The sequence below is a fragment of the Hemiscyllium ocellatum genome, chromosome 17, assembly GCF_020745735.1.
Source record: "Hemiscyllium ocellatum isolate sHemOce1 chromosome 17, sHemOce1.pat.X.cur, whole genome shotgun sequence".
Lineage (NCBI taxonomy): Eukaryota > Metazoa > Chordata > Chondrichthyes > Orectolobiformes > Hemiscylliidae > Hemiscyllium > Hemiscyllium ocellatum.
Genome location: NC_083417.1, coordinates 59469327 through 59484447, shown reverse-complemented (window position 1 = coordinate 59484447; position 15121 = coordinate 59469327). Strand labels below are relative to the sequence as shown.

Below are 15121 nucleotides of genomic sequence, written 5' to 3'. Positions count from 1 at the left end.
TTGAGATTCCCACCACCTTCTTCACGTCCCTGGTGAACCTCCTGTCTCTTACCTTAAATCTGAAGGAATTCCTCAGTATCCATGAGGGTTCAGTTATTGAGAATACCTATAAATGATTCAATTTGTGAGTATGTAGCTCACGAGTTTTTTTTTAAAATAGTATGTTAAAATTTGTGGATATGCAAGTTTTGCCTGCAGATGTTGAATTTTGTTGATGTTTTTTTGGCGTGGATAGACGAATTCATGATTTTGTAGACACCAAGGATTTACTATATTCCCCGGTCAGTGATCCTTCCAACAAGGGGATAGGTTCCTTCTCATTGACCCTGCCGTATCCCTCTTAATTTATTACATCTCAATCTCATCTTCTCCTTCCATGTTCTCTGTCCGAAGGAAACCAACCCCTGTCCACAAGTTGTGGAGGCTAGATAACTGAAGGCATTTAAAGGTGAAATGGATTTTTGAAATAATAATGAACTGAGGAGTGAGGATTGCAGTGTGTGCATCTCACAGAGCTTTTAGTTTGTTTTTTATTTTGATTGGGTTGATACCTGTATTTACGCCTACATCAGATAATGTAAACTTGGATTGGTTGACCTGTCCTAAATTTCCAAGTCTACCTACAGTTGAAACTGTTAAATTGCGAATGCTTACCACAGCTGGGATTACAATGACAGATGTTGATGCATTGCAATAAATATAGTTGTTTCTGATTTCAATTTTAGTTAAATTCTATAGCATAATTGCAGCTGTGGCATTGTGAAAAAGTAATTAATTTCTGAAAGCCATGGTTCAGTCTGAAATCTAGATATTATGGGGTGAATGAAAAGTTAAACAGTGTATTGCATTTTAAGAAATTAAATTAAATTTTTGAACGTGTATCTAGAACAAAAAATCAACAAGATAGAGCCAACTGTGGCTGACAGAACGAGGGAGTGAAATTATAGCACTGCTATTCAAGAGAGAACAAACTACAGGACAGTTAGCCTGATGGCAGTTTTTGGCAAGATACTGAAATCTATGAAGGAAATTCATAGAATCCCGATTGTGTAGACAGAGGCTATATTGCCCACTGAGTTTGTACTGACCCTCCGAAAAGCATTCCACCCATACCTGTAACCCCGCATTTACCATAGCTAATTCACCTTAAACATGTATTTAAAATCATATGATCAGATATAACCAATGGTTTTGTGAAAGGTAAATTGTTTTTGACAAATTTAATATTTTTTATAAGCTGTAGAATGTGGTGTATAAAAAGGGGACTGTAGAGACCTTGTATTTGAATTTTTAAACAATTTGATCTGATGAAACATTAAGATAAGGGCTAATAAAATTGGGTGCTGTTATATTAGCATGGAAGAATGTTGGTTCATGGAAAGAAAGCACAGATTAGAGGTAAATGCAGCATTTTTAAATTGACAGACAATGATAAGTGGAATTCTGCAAAGATCAGCACTAAGGCCTCACTTACTGAAAATTTTCTTTACTGACTTTGATGAAGAGAGAGTAATGCATTCACATTTATGAAGGAGGCAAAGTTAGATGGGAGTTTAAGCTGAGAGGAGGACGCCTAGTTACAGAGGTTCTCCAATTTATAACATCTGACTTACTGACGAGATCTCACGCAGGTGTTTAACTTTAATAACTTGACATACAAAAGTTTTCTTTACTTACGTATGGTTCCTTTTACGTTGTCCTACGTTGTGATCCAGCTTGTGTACAAATCAACTTGCAAACAGACCCTCGAGCAGAACCCATTCAAAACTTGGGAACTGCCTATAAATCAGTTCAAGTGAATGGGTGACAAGGAGGACTATAGTTTGAAAAGTGAGGGTGTATTTTCTTTGGTAGTAAGAATAGAAAATCAATATTTTTACAAGCATGGAACTTACAAATGCTTATGTTAACAGAGGCTTGAGTATATTCACATAAGAAATGCAGCAGGTTTATATACAAGCAGAGAAACAAGTTGGAGGTAAATGGCATGTTGGCCTTATTGCAGTGGAATTAGAGGATAAGAATAAAGAAATCTTATTGCAGTTGTATAAGGATTTGATGAGAACACACTGGGGTACTGTTTGCACTTTCGATTTCCATATTTGAGGATATATTAGCACTGAAACCTGGAACAGCAAGAGCTTACTAGGTTGGTCTCTTGAATGGAGGGGGGTTATGCTGCAATGAAATGCTGAGTAAATTGACCCTACACTCTCTCTGCAGTTTAGGAAAATTAAGCAGAAGGTGGATATGTCACTAGACTAGTCCTACATAAAGCTCAGATAAGTATCCTGGGGGTGTAGGTTCAAATTGCACTATAGAAGATGAATAATTGAATGCAATTTAAAATGTAGAAAATGAGAGGTTATCTTATTGAAACATACAGGGATTCGACGGGCTAAATGGTTAGACACATTGCTTCCCTGGTTGACAATCAGGAACAGGGCCCCAGTCTCAGGATAAGAGTTCAGTTATTCAGGACTGATGTGAGTGGTTTCTTTATTTCAGCTTGTGAATGTTTAGAATTGTCTGTAGAAGTGCTGTGTGTACTCAAGATTATGGTTGAGATAGTTTTTTTTTTAATCTCAAAAATCGAAGAATTTGGGTAACATGCATGAAAGTTGAGTTTGCCAAGAATCAGTCATAATCATATTAAACGTTGAAATTTAATGTGAGGATGCATTGAACAAATTATTCCGGTGATGACGCTTATTGCTGTTAAATGCACAAGTAAACTGGTAAAACCTAATTGATCACATGTCAAACTCTGTCAGTAGCACAATTCAATTTTCATGGCTTAAATGGCACTCAGAATCTCCCTGAGCCCACTTCAATGGTGTGCCATGTTTATCTGTTATTTGTGTACTAATGATGATCATTTGTCGAGAGTGTTGTGGTGAAAGAGCACAACAAGTCAGGCAGCATCCGAGAAGCATGAGAATCGATGCTTCGGCCATAAGCCCTTCATCAGAAATGCTGATCATTTGTTATTTTTGAGCTTGAGTAATAACTCAAAACTCCCATTTCAACTCTAATCCTGGCCTCCTGAACATACTCAATTATCAATTTTGCCACCATTACTGACTGCCATTGAGTTTTTCCAATTTATTTATTCTCTGGATGTTGCCATTTCTGACTAGTTAACACCCATCCATGATTGCATTTGAGAAGGTGACAGAAAGTCACCTATTGAATTGCTGAAGTTCATGTGGTGCATGTACAGTGTTGTCAGGAAGGAAGTTTAGGATTTTAACTCAGTAACGATCAAGATTGGTGATATACAGGATGTCCTCATTTAAAATTGGGTTACATTCCTGAAAATCATGACCCATGAATTGGGTACTGAGGATAATTTTTTTCTCAAAAGCCAGTGAAAATATTGAAATACTATGCCATACATACACAGTATTGTATTTCTAGTTGAAAGAACTTGACAGACAAATGAGGAAAGCTTCAGTGAAGAAAGTGGGTTTTTTTGTTTGAAGACATATCTTTTTAAGAAATCTACAGTACAGGTACAATACAACTCAGCTATTGTACCTACTTAGGCAAATTATTGTGGAGTACAATACTTCTAAGAAAACAGCCCACGCCAGTTTCTTTATTAGTATAGGTATGAACAGCAGTGAATTTTTGGAAAATTGAGCACAGAACTATTTTTAAAACGCATGATCTTCACCAGTAGGGTACAGACACAACGATGCTAACTCTAACAAAACATTCAGGGAAACTTGCTGTTGATGTGATTTTGTGAGAACCATGATTACATGAGATGTGACCAGGAAATAAGGAATATTAAAATGACTCTTGAAATGAGCAAAGATAAAAAAGAAATAATGTCAAAGTGAAAAAGTTTCAAAAGGGGAGACATAAAACAAGGACTCCCAGAAAAGCCAAATCAGGATGTAGTGTGGTTTGCGCACAAAACTTGACTGGTGGCAGTATTCCTTTGTACCTGTTGACTTTGTCCTTCGAAATGCCAGTTTAGAAAGAGCTTTTATAGGAACCTGGACCAGGTGCTGTACTGCCTCATGTAAGCAGTGGGTGGGTTGCCAGTCGAGTGAGCTGCTTTGTCCTGCATGATATTGAGCCTCTCGAATATCGGAACTGTACCTGTCCAAGGACCTAAAGAGTATTCCAATCCCCATTTGACTTAGTACCGTGTGGATATAGAGCAGGCATTCAGTAATTAAGAATTGTCTGGGCCCTAGCTTTGGAATTTCCTCCCTGAACCCCAGACTCCTTTTAAGATGTTCCTTTCAAATCCACCTCTTTGATCAAGCTGTTGACTATTAACCCTGTAATGTTGTTGATGTGTCTCGGTGTCAAGTTTTGATGGATAATGATCTTATGAAGTATCCTGCCTTGTTTCACTGCCCCCCTGACCTAGCGCGCCCCCCCCCCCCCCCCCCAATTGCACTAAATAAAAACCGAAAGAACTACAGATGCTGTAAATCAGAAACAAAAGCCGAAGTTGCTGGACAAACCCAGCAGGTCCGGCAGCATCTGAAAATAAATCAGAGTTAATGTTTCGGGTCTGGTAACCCTTCCTCAGAACTGAGGACTTCTTTATTGTACTCCTCACTCTGACCCCACAATATGCCACACAATACTGGTGGTTATTCACTGCAATTATAGAGTTATAGAGATGTACAGCATGGAAACAGACCCTTCGGTCCAACCCATCCATATCCCAACCCAATCTAGTCTCACCTGCTAACACCCAGCCCATATCCCTCCAAACCCTTCCTATTCATATACCCATCCAAATGCCTTTTTTAAATGTTTCAATTGTACCAGCCTCCACCACATCCTCTGGCAGCTCATTCCATACACGTACCACCCTCTGCATGAAAAAGTTGCCCCTTTGGTCTCTTTTATATCTTTCCCCTCTCACCCTAAACCTATGCCCTCTAGTTCTGGACTCTCCGACCCCAGGGAAAAGACTTTGTCTATTTATCCTATCCGTGCCCCTCATAATTTTGTAAACCCCTATAAGGTTACCCCTTAGCCTCTGACGCTCCAGGGAAAACAGCCCCAGCCTGTTCAGCCTCTCCCTATAGCTCAGATCCTCCAACCCTGGCAACATCCTTGTAAATCTTTTCTGAACCCTTTCAAGTTTCACAACATCTTTCCAATAGGAAGGAGACCAGAATTGCATGCAATATTCCAACAATGGCCTGACCAATGTCCTGTACAGCCGCAACATGACCTCCCAACTCCTGTACTGAATACTCAGACCAATAAAGGAAAGCATACCAAACACCACCTTCACTATCTTATCTACCTGCGAATCCATTTTCAAGGAGCTATGAACCTGCACTCCAAGGTCTCTTTGTTTAGCAACACTCCCTAGGACCTAGGGGTCAGAGTGAAGAGTACAACAAGAAGTCCTCAGTTCTGAGGAAGAGTCACCAGACCCGAAACATTAACTCTGATTTGTTTTTCAGATGCTGCCCGACCTGTTGAGTTTGTCCAGCAACTTCGGCTTTTGTTTCTGATTTAAATTGCTCCTTTATTTCAGTAACCACTCGTGGTAAATGACACAAGTTCTGGGAAGCAGTTTTATTAGAATACTGTTTCTCCTCATTGTGATTTATCTTCACAAAACATTTTGTAAATTAAAGTCCTCTTATGGATTCATACCTTAACTTCCATCCAGTTTTTTAAAAAAAGTTGAGTTTCATAGCCACAACATCTCATTTGTCTTGTGTTTTTTACTGTTTGTGTTTTGACTGTAATATTCCTGGTATAGGATGCCTAACCTTAATACATCTGGTCAATCAGTATTATTTACCAAATTTCAAATATCCGTGCTTTTGCATCCAATGCAGGCTCATCTTTCTAATGACGTATAAGTTTTCTTTGTATGGTTTCTGAGAATACTTGATCCTTGTTCCCTGGAAAGCCATGGACTAAGAAGATATGTGGATTCAGTTCCAATGGTCACTGTTTTGCCAGGAGATTAATTTAATGGAGGTTGATGGAAATGGACTATGTACAGTCATGTGGGCTATAAGCTGGATAATGGTAATTAAATAGGTGATTAATTACTATAATCTTTTTGGTGACAAATTGGAACTTTGGGAATATTTTCTAGTTTGAAAATGTAACTTGTTGAAGTTATTTTCAAGGGATCAGTTTATATTAAAGCAAGTCCTTTAGATGTGCACTAGTTAGGCTAGATCTGTTTTCTCTTGGTTTCCTCCAAAATGGGCAATAGTTTTATGCAACTGTGTTGCCTCGTGAGCTGTTTTAAAGAGTAGTAAGAGTTTATTTCAGATCAGGTAGGGATAGCATTAATGAACAAATTGAGATTTTATGGCTTCTTTCAGTCAACCTCAAAATTGCATCACATTGAAATCATTTCCATAACTTGCTTCTTTGGAATTTAATGCTCAACATTTGTATTTGGTACTTAAAAATGTGTTGCTGGAAAAGCGCAGCAGGTCAGGCAGCATCAAAGGAGCAGGAGAATCGACGTTTCGGGCATAAGCCCTTCTCCAGCATCTGCAGTCCTCACTTTCTCCTATTTGGATTTGGTAGTCTAACTGCTCCAAGTTATGGAACAACATCCATTAAAGTTTATCTGAAAATTCTGTCAAGTCAATACATTCTGATTTTATTTTATTATTTTGAGTTTTAGCACCTTTTGGTTCCCACTGGTGATCTCAGTCTTGCTTTGCATGACAGTGTAGTCAATTCTGGGAACTACTGCTGTTGTGTCCCGGTCTCACTTCCTAGAGTCTTATCTTAGATCACAGTGACAACTGTGTTTTTCAGACAGCTGCAGACAAGTTTTCCCAAACTGCAGTATCTGATTAGTGCTTATTGCATTATATTGCACTGTTTTTACAACTGATTTAATCAGTTTCATATATTGAAGACACTGCATGTGTTACCTGCCCTTTATTTCACAGGAGTTGGGTAAATACCACAGGATTTTGAATTTTTGGCAAAGGAATTTAACTATGTTGTGTTTATTTTGAGAAGGGTTGAAGGTTGTATACCTCCATCAACAATGGAGATTTCCTTTTTGACCTGCAACATTTTTTTGACAACGAATATATTGGGGACAGAAGAGTTCTTGGCCAAATTATCGAGGTGATTTGAGGGGCAACATTTTTTCCTTTTGCTGTAGTACTTATTGCTTTTGGTTGACAGGTAAGGCACCCCTGTCCTGTAAATGTTTAAATAACAATTTTCACTTTAGTTCACCTGTCCCAAAGTGAGGATAGCTTCTTGTGTTCTTGGAGCAAGTAAAGACGTGCATTTATATAATGACTTCCGTAGAGAATACTTTGCAGGTAATTAAATTTTTTGGAATGTTGGAAACATTACAAGCCAAGATAGTTCATCGTTTTTAACTAGGGATAGATGTTGGTGCTTTTCTGTTTGGTGCTATACTTCAAGTAATCCCAGCACAAGTGAAAGTCTTGGTTTCCAGTTGCTTTTGTTTTTGCTGGTTATTGTTTAGGGTATAGCCTGAGCAAACCTCAAAGTCCTTTGTATCAGGGCTGCAGTTTCCCCGAGGTAAATTATGTTGTGATAACCTGTGTTGGTAATTGACTCTCATCATCTTTTGATGATGATCCGAATAAATGATCCCAAGTTGTAGCAGAGTTTACAAACCCAGTTTGTGATAAATATACAGTTCATAATGTATTTGCATTTCTGCCTTTGCTTAAATAAGTATCTTTCTTGTGAAAACCTGATTTTAAACAAAAGACCACTCACTTGAAATTTCATAATGCTTCCTGAGCCAGGCTGGCACTAACTTTAAAACCAACTCATCTTTCAGTTGTTGAGGTGCTTGAGCCACATAGGGCATTGTCCCCCCTCTCTGATCTTCAAAATTGTAGTCAGTGAAAGTCGCTACCTTAGAATGTGACTTGTCTTTTGTACTGTGACCAGGACCTCTTCATAATCTGTGTTTGTTTGTGTGTGTGGATTGAGTAGAACAGGTTCTTAAGCAGCAAATTTGGAGAAATTGAAGATCAGTTCTCTTAATCAGTTGAGAAAATAAATTGTGATCCCTGGGATTGTTAAGGATTTATCACTTCAGACTGCCATTATTTGGGTCATGGTGAACTTGAAGGTTGAGGAATCAATTCCCAGACAACCTTGACAAGCAGCTTTCTGTTGACATGAACACTTTGTCCTTGGGAATTAACCCTTAACCATGCACTGTGAAGATTATGAAAATTCCTAAAACAACTCTCAAAGATTTTTTTTTAACCACAATCAATTTGCATTTCCCCTGCTCATTACTTTTAAATCCTTCAATTTTTCAACCTTTGCCATCCTGAGTTAAAAACCACACGCGCGTTATAGTCCAACAAGTTTATTTGGAAGTGCTCGTTTTCGGAGTGCTACAATCTAAGTGAGAGTTGCATACAAGTTTAGAATACCTTGTCACTGCTGCAGAATGCCTTACATATGTGTAAATATAGCAGGACAATATCTTTTCATGTACTTTTCTGTTTCTGCCATGTGTGTGGCGAGGAGATTGGCAGAGTCTCCCAGTTCACTACATCCTTTGGCCCAAGTTGATATATTCTGAGTTGAATGAAGTGTTAAAGAATTATTGACTTTTGCATGGTAGCAGATTTACTCTTTCTGCCTCCGATGTTAAGAGTCTTAAGTCAATAACATTTACTGGAAAAATAAGCAAATTGACTTTAGAAGTTTTGGAAGTTTGAGCAAATGGGTACAGCATATCCTGTTTAACAGGATATTGTGTGGTTTTGTCCACTTTGTTTCAAATGGGAACTTTCAGAAAATTCAACCTGTCAGTCACCATAGTACCTGTTATTGATTTGTAATTAAAATGGCAGGAGGATGGGAGCCTATGCAGCAAGACAGAGAGGGAAACCGGTGCAAAAGTAAAATTCAGAATGGGAGACAATAAAAATGATAAGCAGAGAGTCCACAGGCAAGAATCATACAGGGTTACAATGCAAAGAAATGCAGTTAGGGCTAAGAATGTTAAGACAAGTCTTGTGTTTTAATGTACAGAACACTTGCAATAAAGTGGATGAAGTAGTACTGCTAATAAATGGTTGTGGTGTAGTTGGGGTTATAGAAGCTTGGCTGCTGAGTGGCCAGGGCTTGGAAGTGAATATCCAGGCACATTCAGTTTGTAGAAAGGACATACAAAAAGGAAAAGGAAGTGCGGTAGCATTACTTTTAAACAGGGCATTAAAGCAACAGAGAGGAAGAATATTAGCTCTGATGAAATGGAATTTGTGTGGGCAGAGCCAAAACAAACACAGAGGTAGAAAGTAAAATTTGGTTAGGAGTGGGGGAGTCCTACGTATATCTCCAAACTGTGTTTGTAATGTTGGGGAAGGCATTAAGTAGGAAATTAAAGAGTAAAAAGTGAGCTCTGCAGATGCTGGAGATCAGAGCTGAAAATGTGTTGCTGGTTAAAACGCAGCAGGTCAGGCAGCATCCAAGAAACAGGAAATTTGACGTTTCGGCAAAAGCCCTTCATCAGGAATGAGGAGAGGGTGCCAGGCAGGCTAAGATAAAAGGTAGGGAGGAGGGACTTGGGGGAGGGGCGATGGAGATGTGGTAGGTGGAAGGAAGTCAAGGTGAGGGTGATAGGCCGGAGTGGGGTGGGGGCGGAGAGGTCAGGAAGAAAATTGCAGGTTAGGAGGGCGGTGCTGAGTTCGAGGGAATCGACTGAGACAAGGTGGGGGGAGGGGAAATGAGGAAACTGGAGAAATCCTGAGTTCATCCCTTGTGGTTGGAGGGTTCCCAGGCAGAAGATGAGGCGCTCTTCCTCCAACCGTCGTGTTGTTATGTTTCCCTTACCTCTCTCCAAGGCCCCAAGGGATTCTTCCATTATCCGCCACAAATTCACCTGCACCTCTACACACATCATCTATTGCATCTGCTGCACCCGATGTGGCCTCCTCTATATTGGGGAGACGGGCCGCCTACTTGCGGAACGCTTCAGGGAACCCCTCTGGGATGCCCGGACCAACCAACTCAACCACCCCGTGGCTCAACACTTTAACTCTCCCTCCCACTGCACCGAGGACATGCAGGTCCTTGGACGACTCCATCGCCAGAACATAACAACACGACGGCTGGAGGAAGAGCGCCTCATCTTCTGCCTGGGAACCCTCCAACCACAAGGGATGAACTCAGATTTCTCCAGTTTCCTCATTTCCCCTCCCCCCACCTTGTCTCAGTCCCAACCCTCGAACTCAGCACCGCCTTCCTAACCTGCAATCTTCTTCCTGACCTCTCCGCCCCCACCCCACTCTGGCCTATCACCCTCACCTTGACCTCCTTCCACCAATCACATCTCCATTGCCCCTCCCCCAAGTCCCTCCCCCCTACCTCTTATCTTAGCCTGCTGGACACATTTTCCTCATTCCTGATGAACGGCTTTTGCCCGAAACGTCGAATTTCCTGTTCCTTGGATGCTGCCAGACCTGCAGCACTTTAACCAGCAACACATTTTCAGCTAGGAAATTAAAGACCCAGGCAATAAAGATGCAGCTGTAATTCGGGTGACTTACCGCATGAAAATTTGGAAAATCAAACCAGTAACCATGCCACAGAGAAGGAATTTCTAGGGTGTATGCAAGATGGGTTTGAGGATTGCAACTTTGAGCAATCAATTAGAAAATGGGTCAGGCAGCATCCAAGGAACTGGAGATTCGACGTTTCGGGCATAAGCCCTTCTTCAGGAGGCCTAATGCCCGAAACGTCGAATCTCCAGTTCCTTGGATGCTAACTGACCTGCTGCGCTTTTCCAGCAACACATTTTCAGCTCTGATCTCCAGCATCTGCAGACCTCACTTTCTCCTAGAGAATGGGCCACCCCATACTTGGTATTGTGTAGTCAGGAGCCATTGGCAATCTAGCTGTGTGAGATGCCTTGGGTAAGAATGACCATAATATGATAGAATTATTAATTTAAGATAGAAGGTGATATAGTTGACTCTGAATCTTGGGTCGTGAATCTAAATAAAGGAAATACAATGGAATGAGGTGTGAGCTGGGTGTGATAAAATACATTATCTACAGTGACAGCAGTGACAAACATTTAAAGAGTTCATTGAAGAGTTCAATAATTGTTCATTCTTGTCTGGTACAAAAATATAATGGAAAAGGTAACTCGATCATGGCTAACCAGGGAAATTAGGGGATGGTATTAGACCCAAGGAAGAAGCATACAAATTAGCCAAAAAAAAAGAGACCTGAGGATTAAGAGCAATTTAGTTTTCAGCAAAGGAGAACAAAGGAATTGATTAAGGTGGGTGGGGGGGGGGGGAGGGGGGGGTGGAATATAGACTGAGAGTAAATTTGTGATAATATTGAAACTGTAAAAGCTTCGATAGGTATGTGAAGACAAATGTAAGTCTCGCATTTAGAAACAGGGAAAGTTATAATGGGGAGCGAAGAGATGACGGACCAAACAAATACATATTTTGATTTTTGTCTTCACCAATAACATCTCAAAAATGTTGGGGAGAACAGGGTCTAGTGCCAGTGAGGAACTGAAAGAAATCAGTCGTAGGGAGATGGTATTGGGGAAATTGATGGTATTTAAAGGCTAATAAATCCCCAGGGCCCAATAATCTACATCGCAGAGTACTTAAGGAAGTTATGCTAGATATAATGGTTTCAAGAATCTGTTCTCTGGAACTGTTCTCGTAGGTTGGATGATAGCTAATGTAACCCTGCTATTTTAAAAAAACAGATGTGAAAAACAAAATTATAGTCCACTTAGCCTGACATTGGCAATGGTGATATTGTGACAGTCCATTATAAAAGATTTAATAGCAGAGCACTTGGAAAACAGTGACTGGATCAGGCAAAGTCCACATGGATTTATGAAAGGAAAATCATGCTTGACAAATCTTTTGGAATTTTTCAAGGATACAACTAGTAGAGTTGTGAGCGAGTGGATATGATTTACTTGGGCTCTAAGAATTTCAATAAAGTCCCAAATAAGAAATTGACATGTAAAAATAAAGTGCTTAAAGGGATTAGCAGTGTACAGATGTGATTAGACAACAGGTTAGCAGATAGGAATCAGGCAGACAAGAGTTGGAATCAGTGAATTTTTTCCAAGTGACCAGCAGTGACTAGTTGGTTACTGTGGCGATTAGTACTTGGAAATAAAAACAGAAGTTGCTGGAAAAGCTCAGCAGGTCAAACAGCATCAGTGAAGAGAAATCAAAGTTAACATTTCAGGTCCAGTGACCCTTTGTCAGAACAGTTCTCTATGTCAGGTGCAGCAGGCATTGGAGAAACCAAATGGTATGTTGGACTTCATTGTGAGAAGATTTGATAGGTGACGGAGGTGTCAGTGGGGGAGCACTTTGCGGCCAGCGACCATAATTCTATTAGATTTAAAATAATGAAGAAAAAAGGTATACTAGATCTAAAAATTGATGTTCTAAATTGGAGAAAGGCCAATTTTGACAGTATGAGCCAAGAACTTTCAAAAGCTGATTGGGGGCAGATGTTTATATGCAAAGGGATGGCTAAAAAAATGGGAAGTCTTCAGAAATGAGATAACAAGAGTCCAGAGACACTATATTCCTATTAGGGTGAAAGGAAAGGCTGATAGGTGTTGGGAATGCTGGATGTTGAGAGAAATTGAGGTTTTGGTTAAGCAAAAGAATGAACGTTATGTCAGGTATAGACAGGATAGATCAAGTGAATCCTTAGAGTATAAAGGCAGTAGGAGTATACTTGAGAGAAATCAGGAGGGCAAAAAGGTGACATGAGATAGCTTTGGCAAATAGAATTAAGGAGAATCCAAAGGGTTTATACGAATACATTAAGGACAAAAGGGTAACTAGGGAGAGAATAGGGCTTCTCAAAGATCAGCAAGGCAGCATTTGTGTGGAGCCGCAGGAGATGGGGGAGATACTAAACGAGTATTTTGCATCAGTATTTACTGTGGAAAAGGACATGGAAGATATAGAATGTAGGGAAATAGATGGTGACATCTTGAGAAATGTCCATATTACAGAGGAGAAAGTGCTAGATGTCTTAAAATGCATAACAGTGAATAAATCCCCAGGACCTGATCAGGTGTACCTGAAAACTGTGGGAAGCGAGGGAAGTCATTACTGGGCCATGAGCTGAGATATTTGTATCATCGATAGTCACAGATGAGGTGCCGGAGGACTGGAGGTTGGCTAATATAGTGCCACTGTTTAAGAAGGGTGGTAAGGACAAGCTAGGGAACTATAGACCAGTGAGCCTGATGTTGGTGGTGGGCAATTTGTTGGAGGGAATCCTGAGGGACAGGATGCACATGTATTTGGAAAGGCAAGGACTGATTAGGGATAGTCAACATGGCTTTGTGCGTGGGACATCATGTCTCACAAACTTGAATGAGCTTTTTAAAGAAGTAACAAAGGGGATTGATGAGGGCAGAGTGGTAGATGTGATCTATATGGACTTCAGTAAGGCATTCGGCAAGGTTCCCCATGGGAGACTGGTTAGCAAGGTTAGATCTCACGGAATACAGGGAGAACTAGCCATTTGGATATAGAACTGGCTCAAGGGTAGAAGACAGAGGGTGGTGTTGGAGGGTTGTTTTTCAGACTGGAGGCCTGTGACCAGTGGAGTGCCACAAGGATTGGTGCTGGCTCCACTACTTTTCATCATTTATATAAATGATTTGGATGCAAGCATAAGAGGTATAGTTAGTAAGTTTTCAGATGACACCAAAATTGGAGGTGTAGCGGATAGCGAAGAAGGTTACCTCGGATTACAACAGGATCTCGATCAGATGGGACAATGGGTTGATAAGTGGTAGATGAAGCTTAATTTAGATAAATACGAGGTGCTGCATTTTGGGAAAGCAAATCTTAGCAGGACTTATACATTTAATGGTAAGATCCTAGGGAGTGTTGCTGAACAAAGAGACCTTGGAGTGCAGGTTTATAGCTTCTTGAAAGTGGTGTCGCAGGTAGATAGGATAGTGAAGAAGGCATTTGGTATGCTTTCCTTTGTTGGTCAGAGTATTGAATACAGGAGTTGAGATCATGTTGTGGCTGCACAGGATATTGGTTAGGCCACTTTTGGAATATTGTGTGCAATTCTGGTCTCCTTCCTATCGGAAAGATGTTGTGAAACTTGAAAGGGTTCAGAAAAGAATTACAAGGATGTTGCCAGAGTTGGAGGATTTGAGCTATAGGGAGAGACTGAACAGGCTGGGGCTGACGGGTGACCTTATAGAAGTTTACAAAATTATGAGGGGCATGGATAGGATAAATAAACCGTCTTTTCACTGGGGTTGGGGAGTCCAGAACTACAGGGCATAGATTTAGAAGGAGAGGGGATAGATATAAAAGAGATGTACGGGGCAACGTTTTCACACACGGTGGAATGAGCTGCGGAGGATGTGGTGGAGGCTGGTACAATTGCAACATTTAAGAGGCATTTGGATGGGTATTTGAATAGGAGCGGTTTGGAGGGATATGGGCCGGGTGTTGGCAGGTGGGACTAGATTGGGTTGGGACATCTGGTCGGCATGGACGGGTTGGACCGAAGGTCTGTTTCCATGCTGTACATCTCTGTGACTCTACGTTTGTGATGACCAGAACCAGGGATCGCAGTCTAAGGATAAGGAGTATGCCATTTAGGACTGGGATGAAGAGAAATTTCTTCAGCGGGGTGAGCCTGTGGAATTCTCTGCCTTAGAAAGTGATTGAGGCCAAAATGTTGAATGTTTTCAAGAAGGAATAGGGTTCTTGGGGCTGAACGAATTAAAGACTATGGGGAGAATACAAAAGCAGGGTATGGACGATCAGCCATGTTTGTATTGAATTGCAGGGTAAGCTTAAAGGTTAATCTCAAATCTGTGAACTACTACATTTCTCTCTTTTTTTAAGGAGTCTTTCAAAGGGAGGAAAGTATCGTAAAGAATTAGAGGGTGGACCATATGGGAACTCCAGAGCTTAGAGCCAAGGTCTATTTCTGCATCTATTTTCTGTTTCTGTGTAACTCCGATTAGCTTATTATTTCTGAGTCTGCAGGTTATGTGACCCTCTCTATACTTTAAAACAATTAATACAATTTCTACCTCTTTCTGTAAGAGCATGGAACTTTCTCCGGCTGCAAACAGCCTTTTTAA

General features: G+C 40.6%; 1 protein-coding gene across 2 annotated transcripts in view; it reads left to right on the top strand.

Annotated features, from left to right (window-relative positions):
* mbtps1 (membrane-bound transcription factor peptidase, site 1) overlaps positions 1-15121 on the top strand; it is a 132400-nt gene that overhangs the window by 946 nt on the left and 116333 nt on the right. The gene's annotated exons all lie outside the window — the stretch shown is intronic.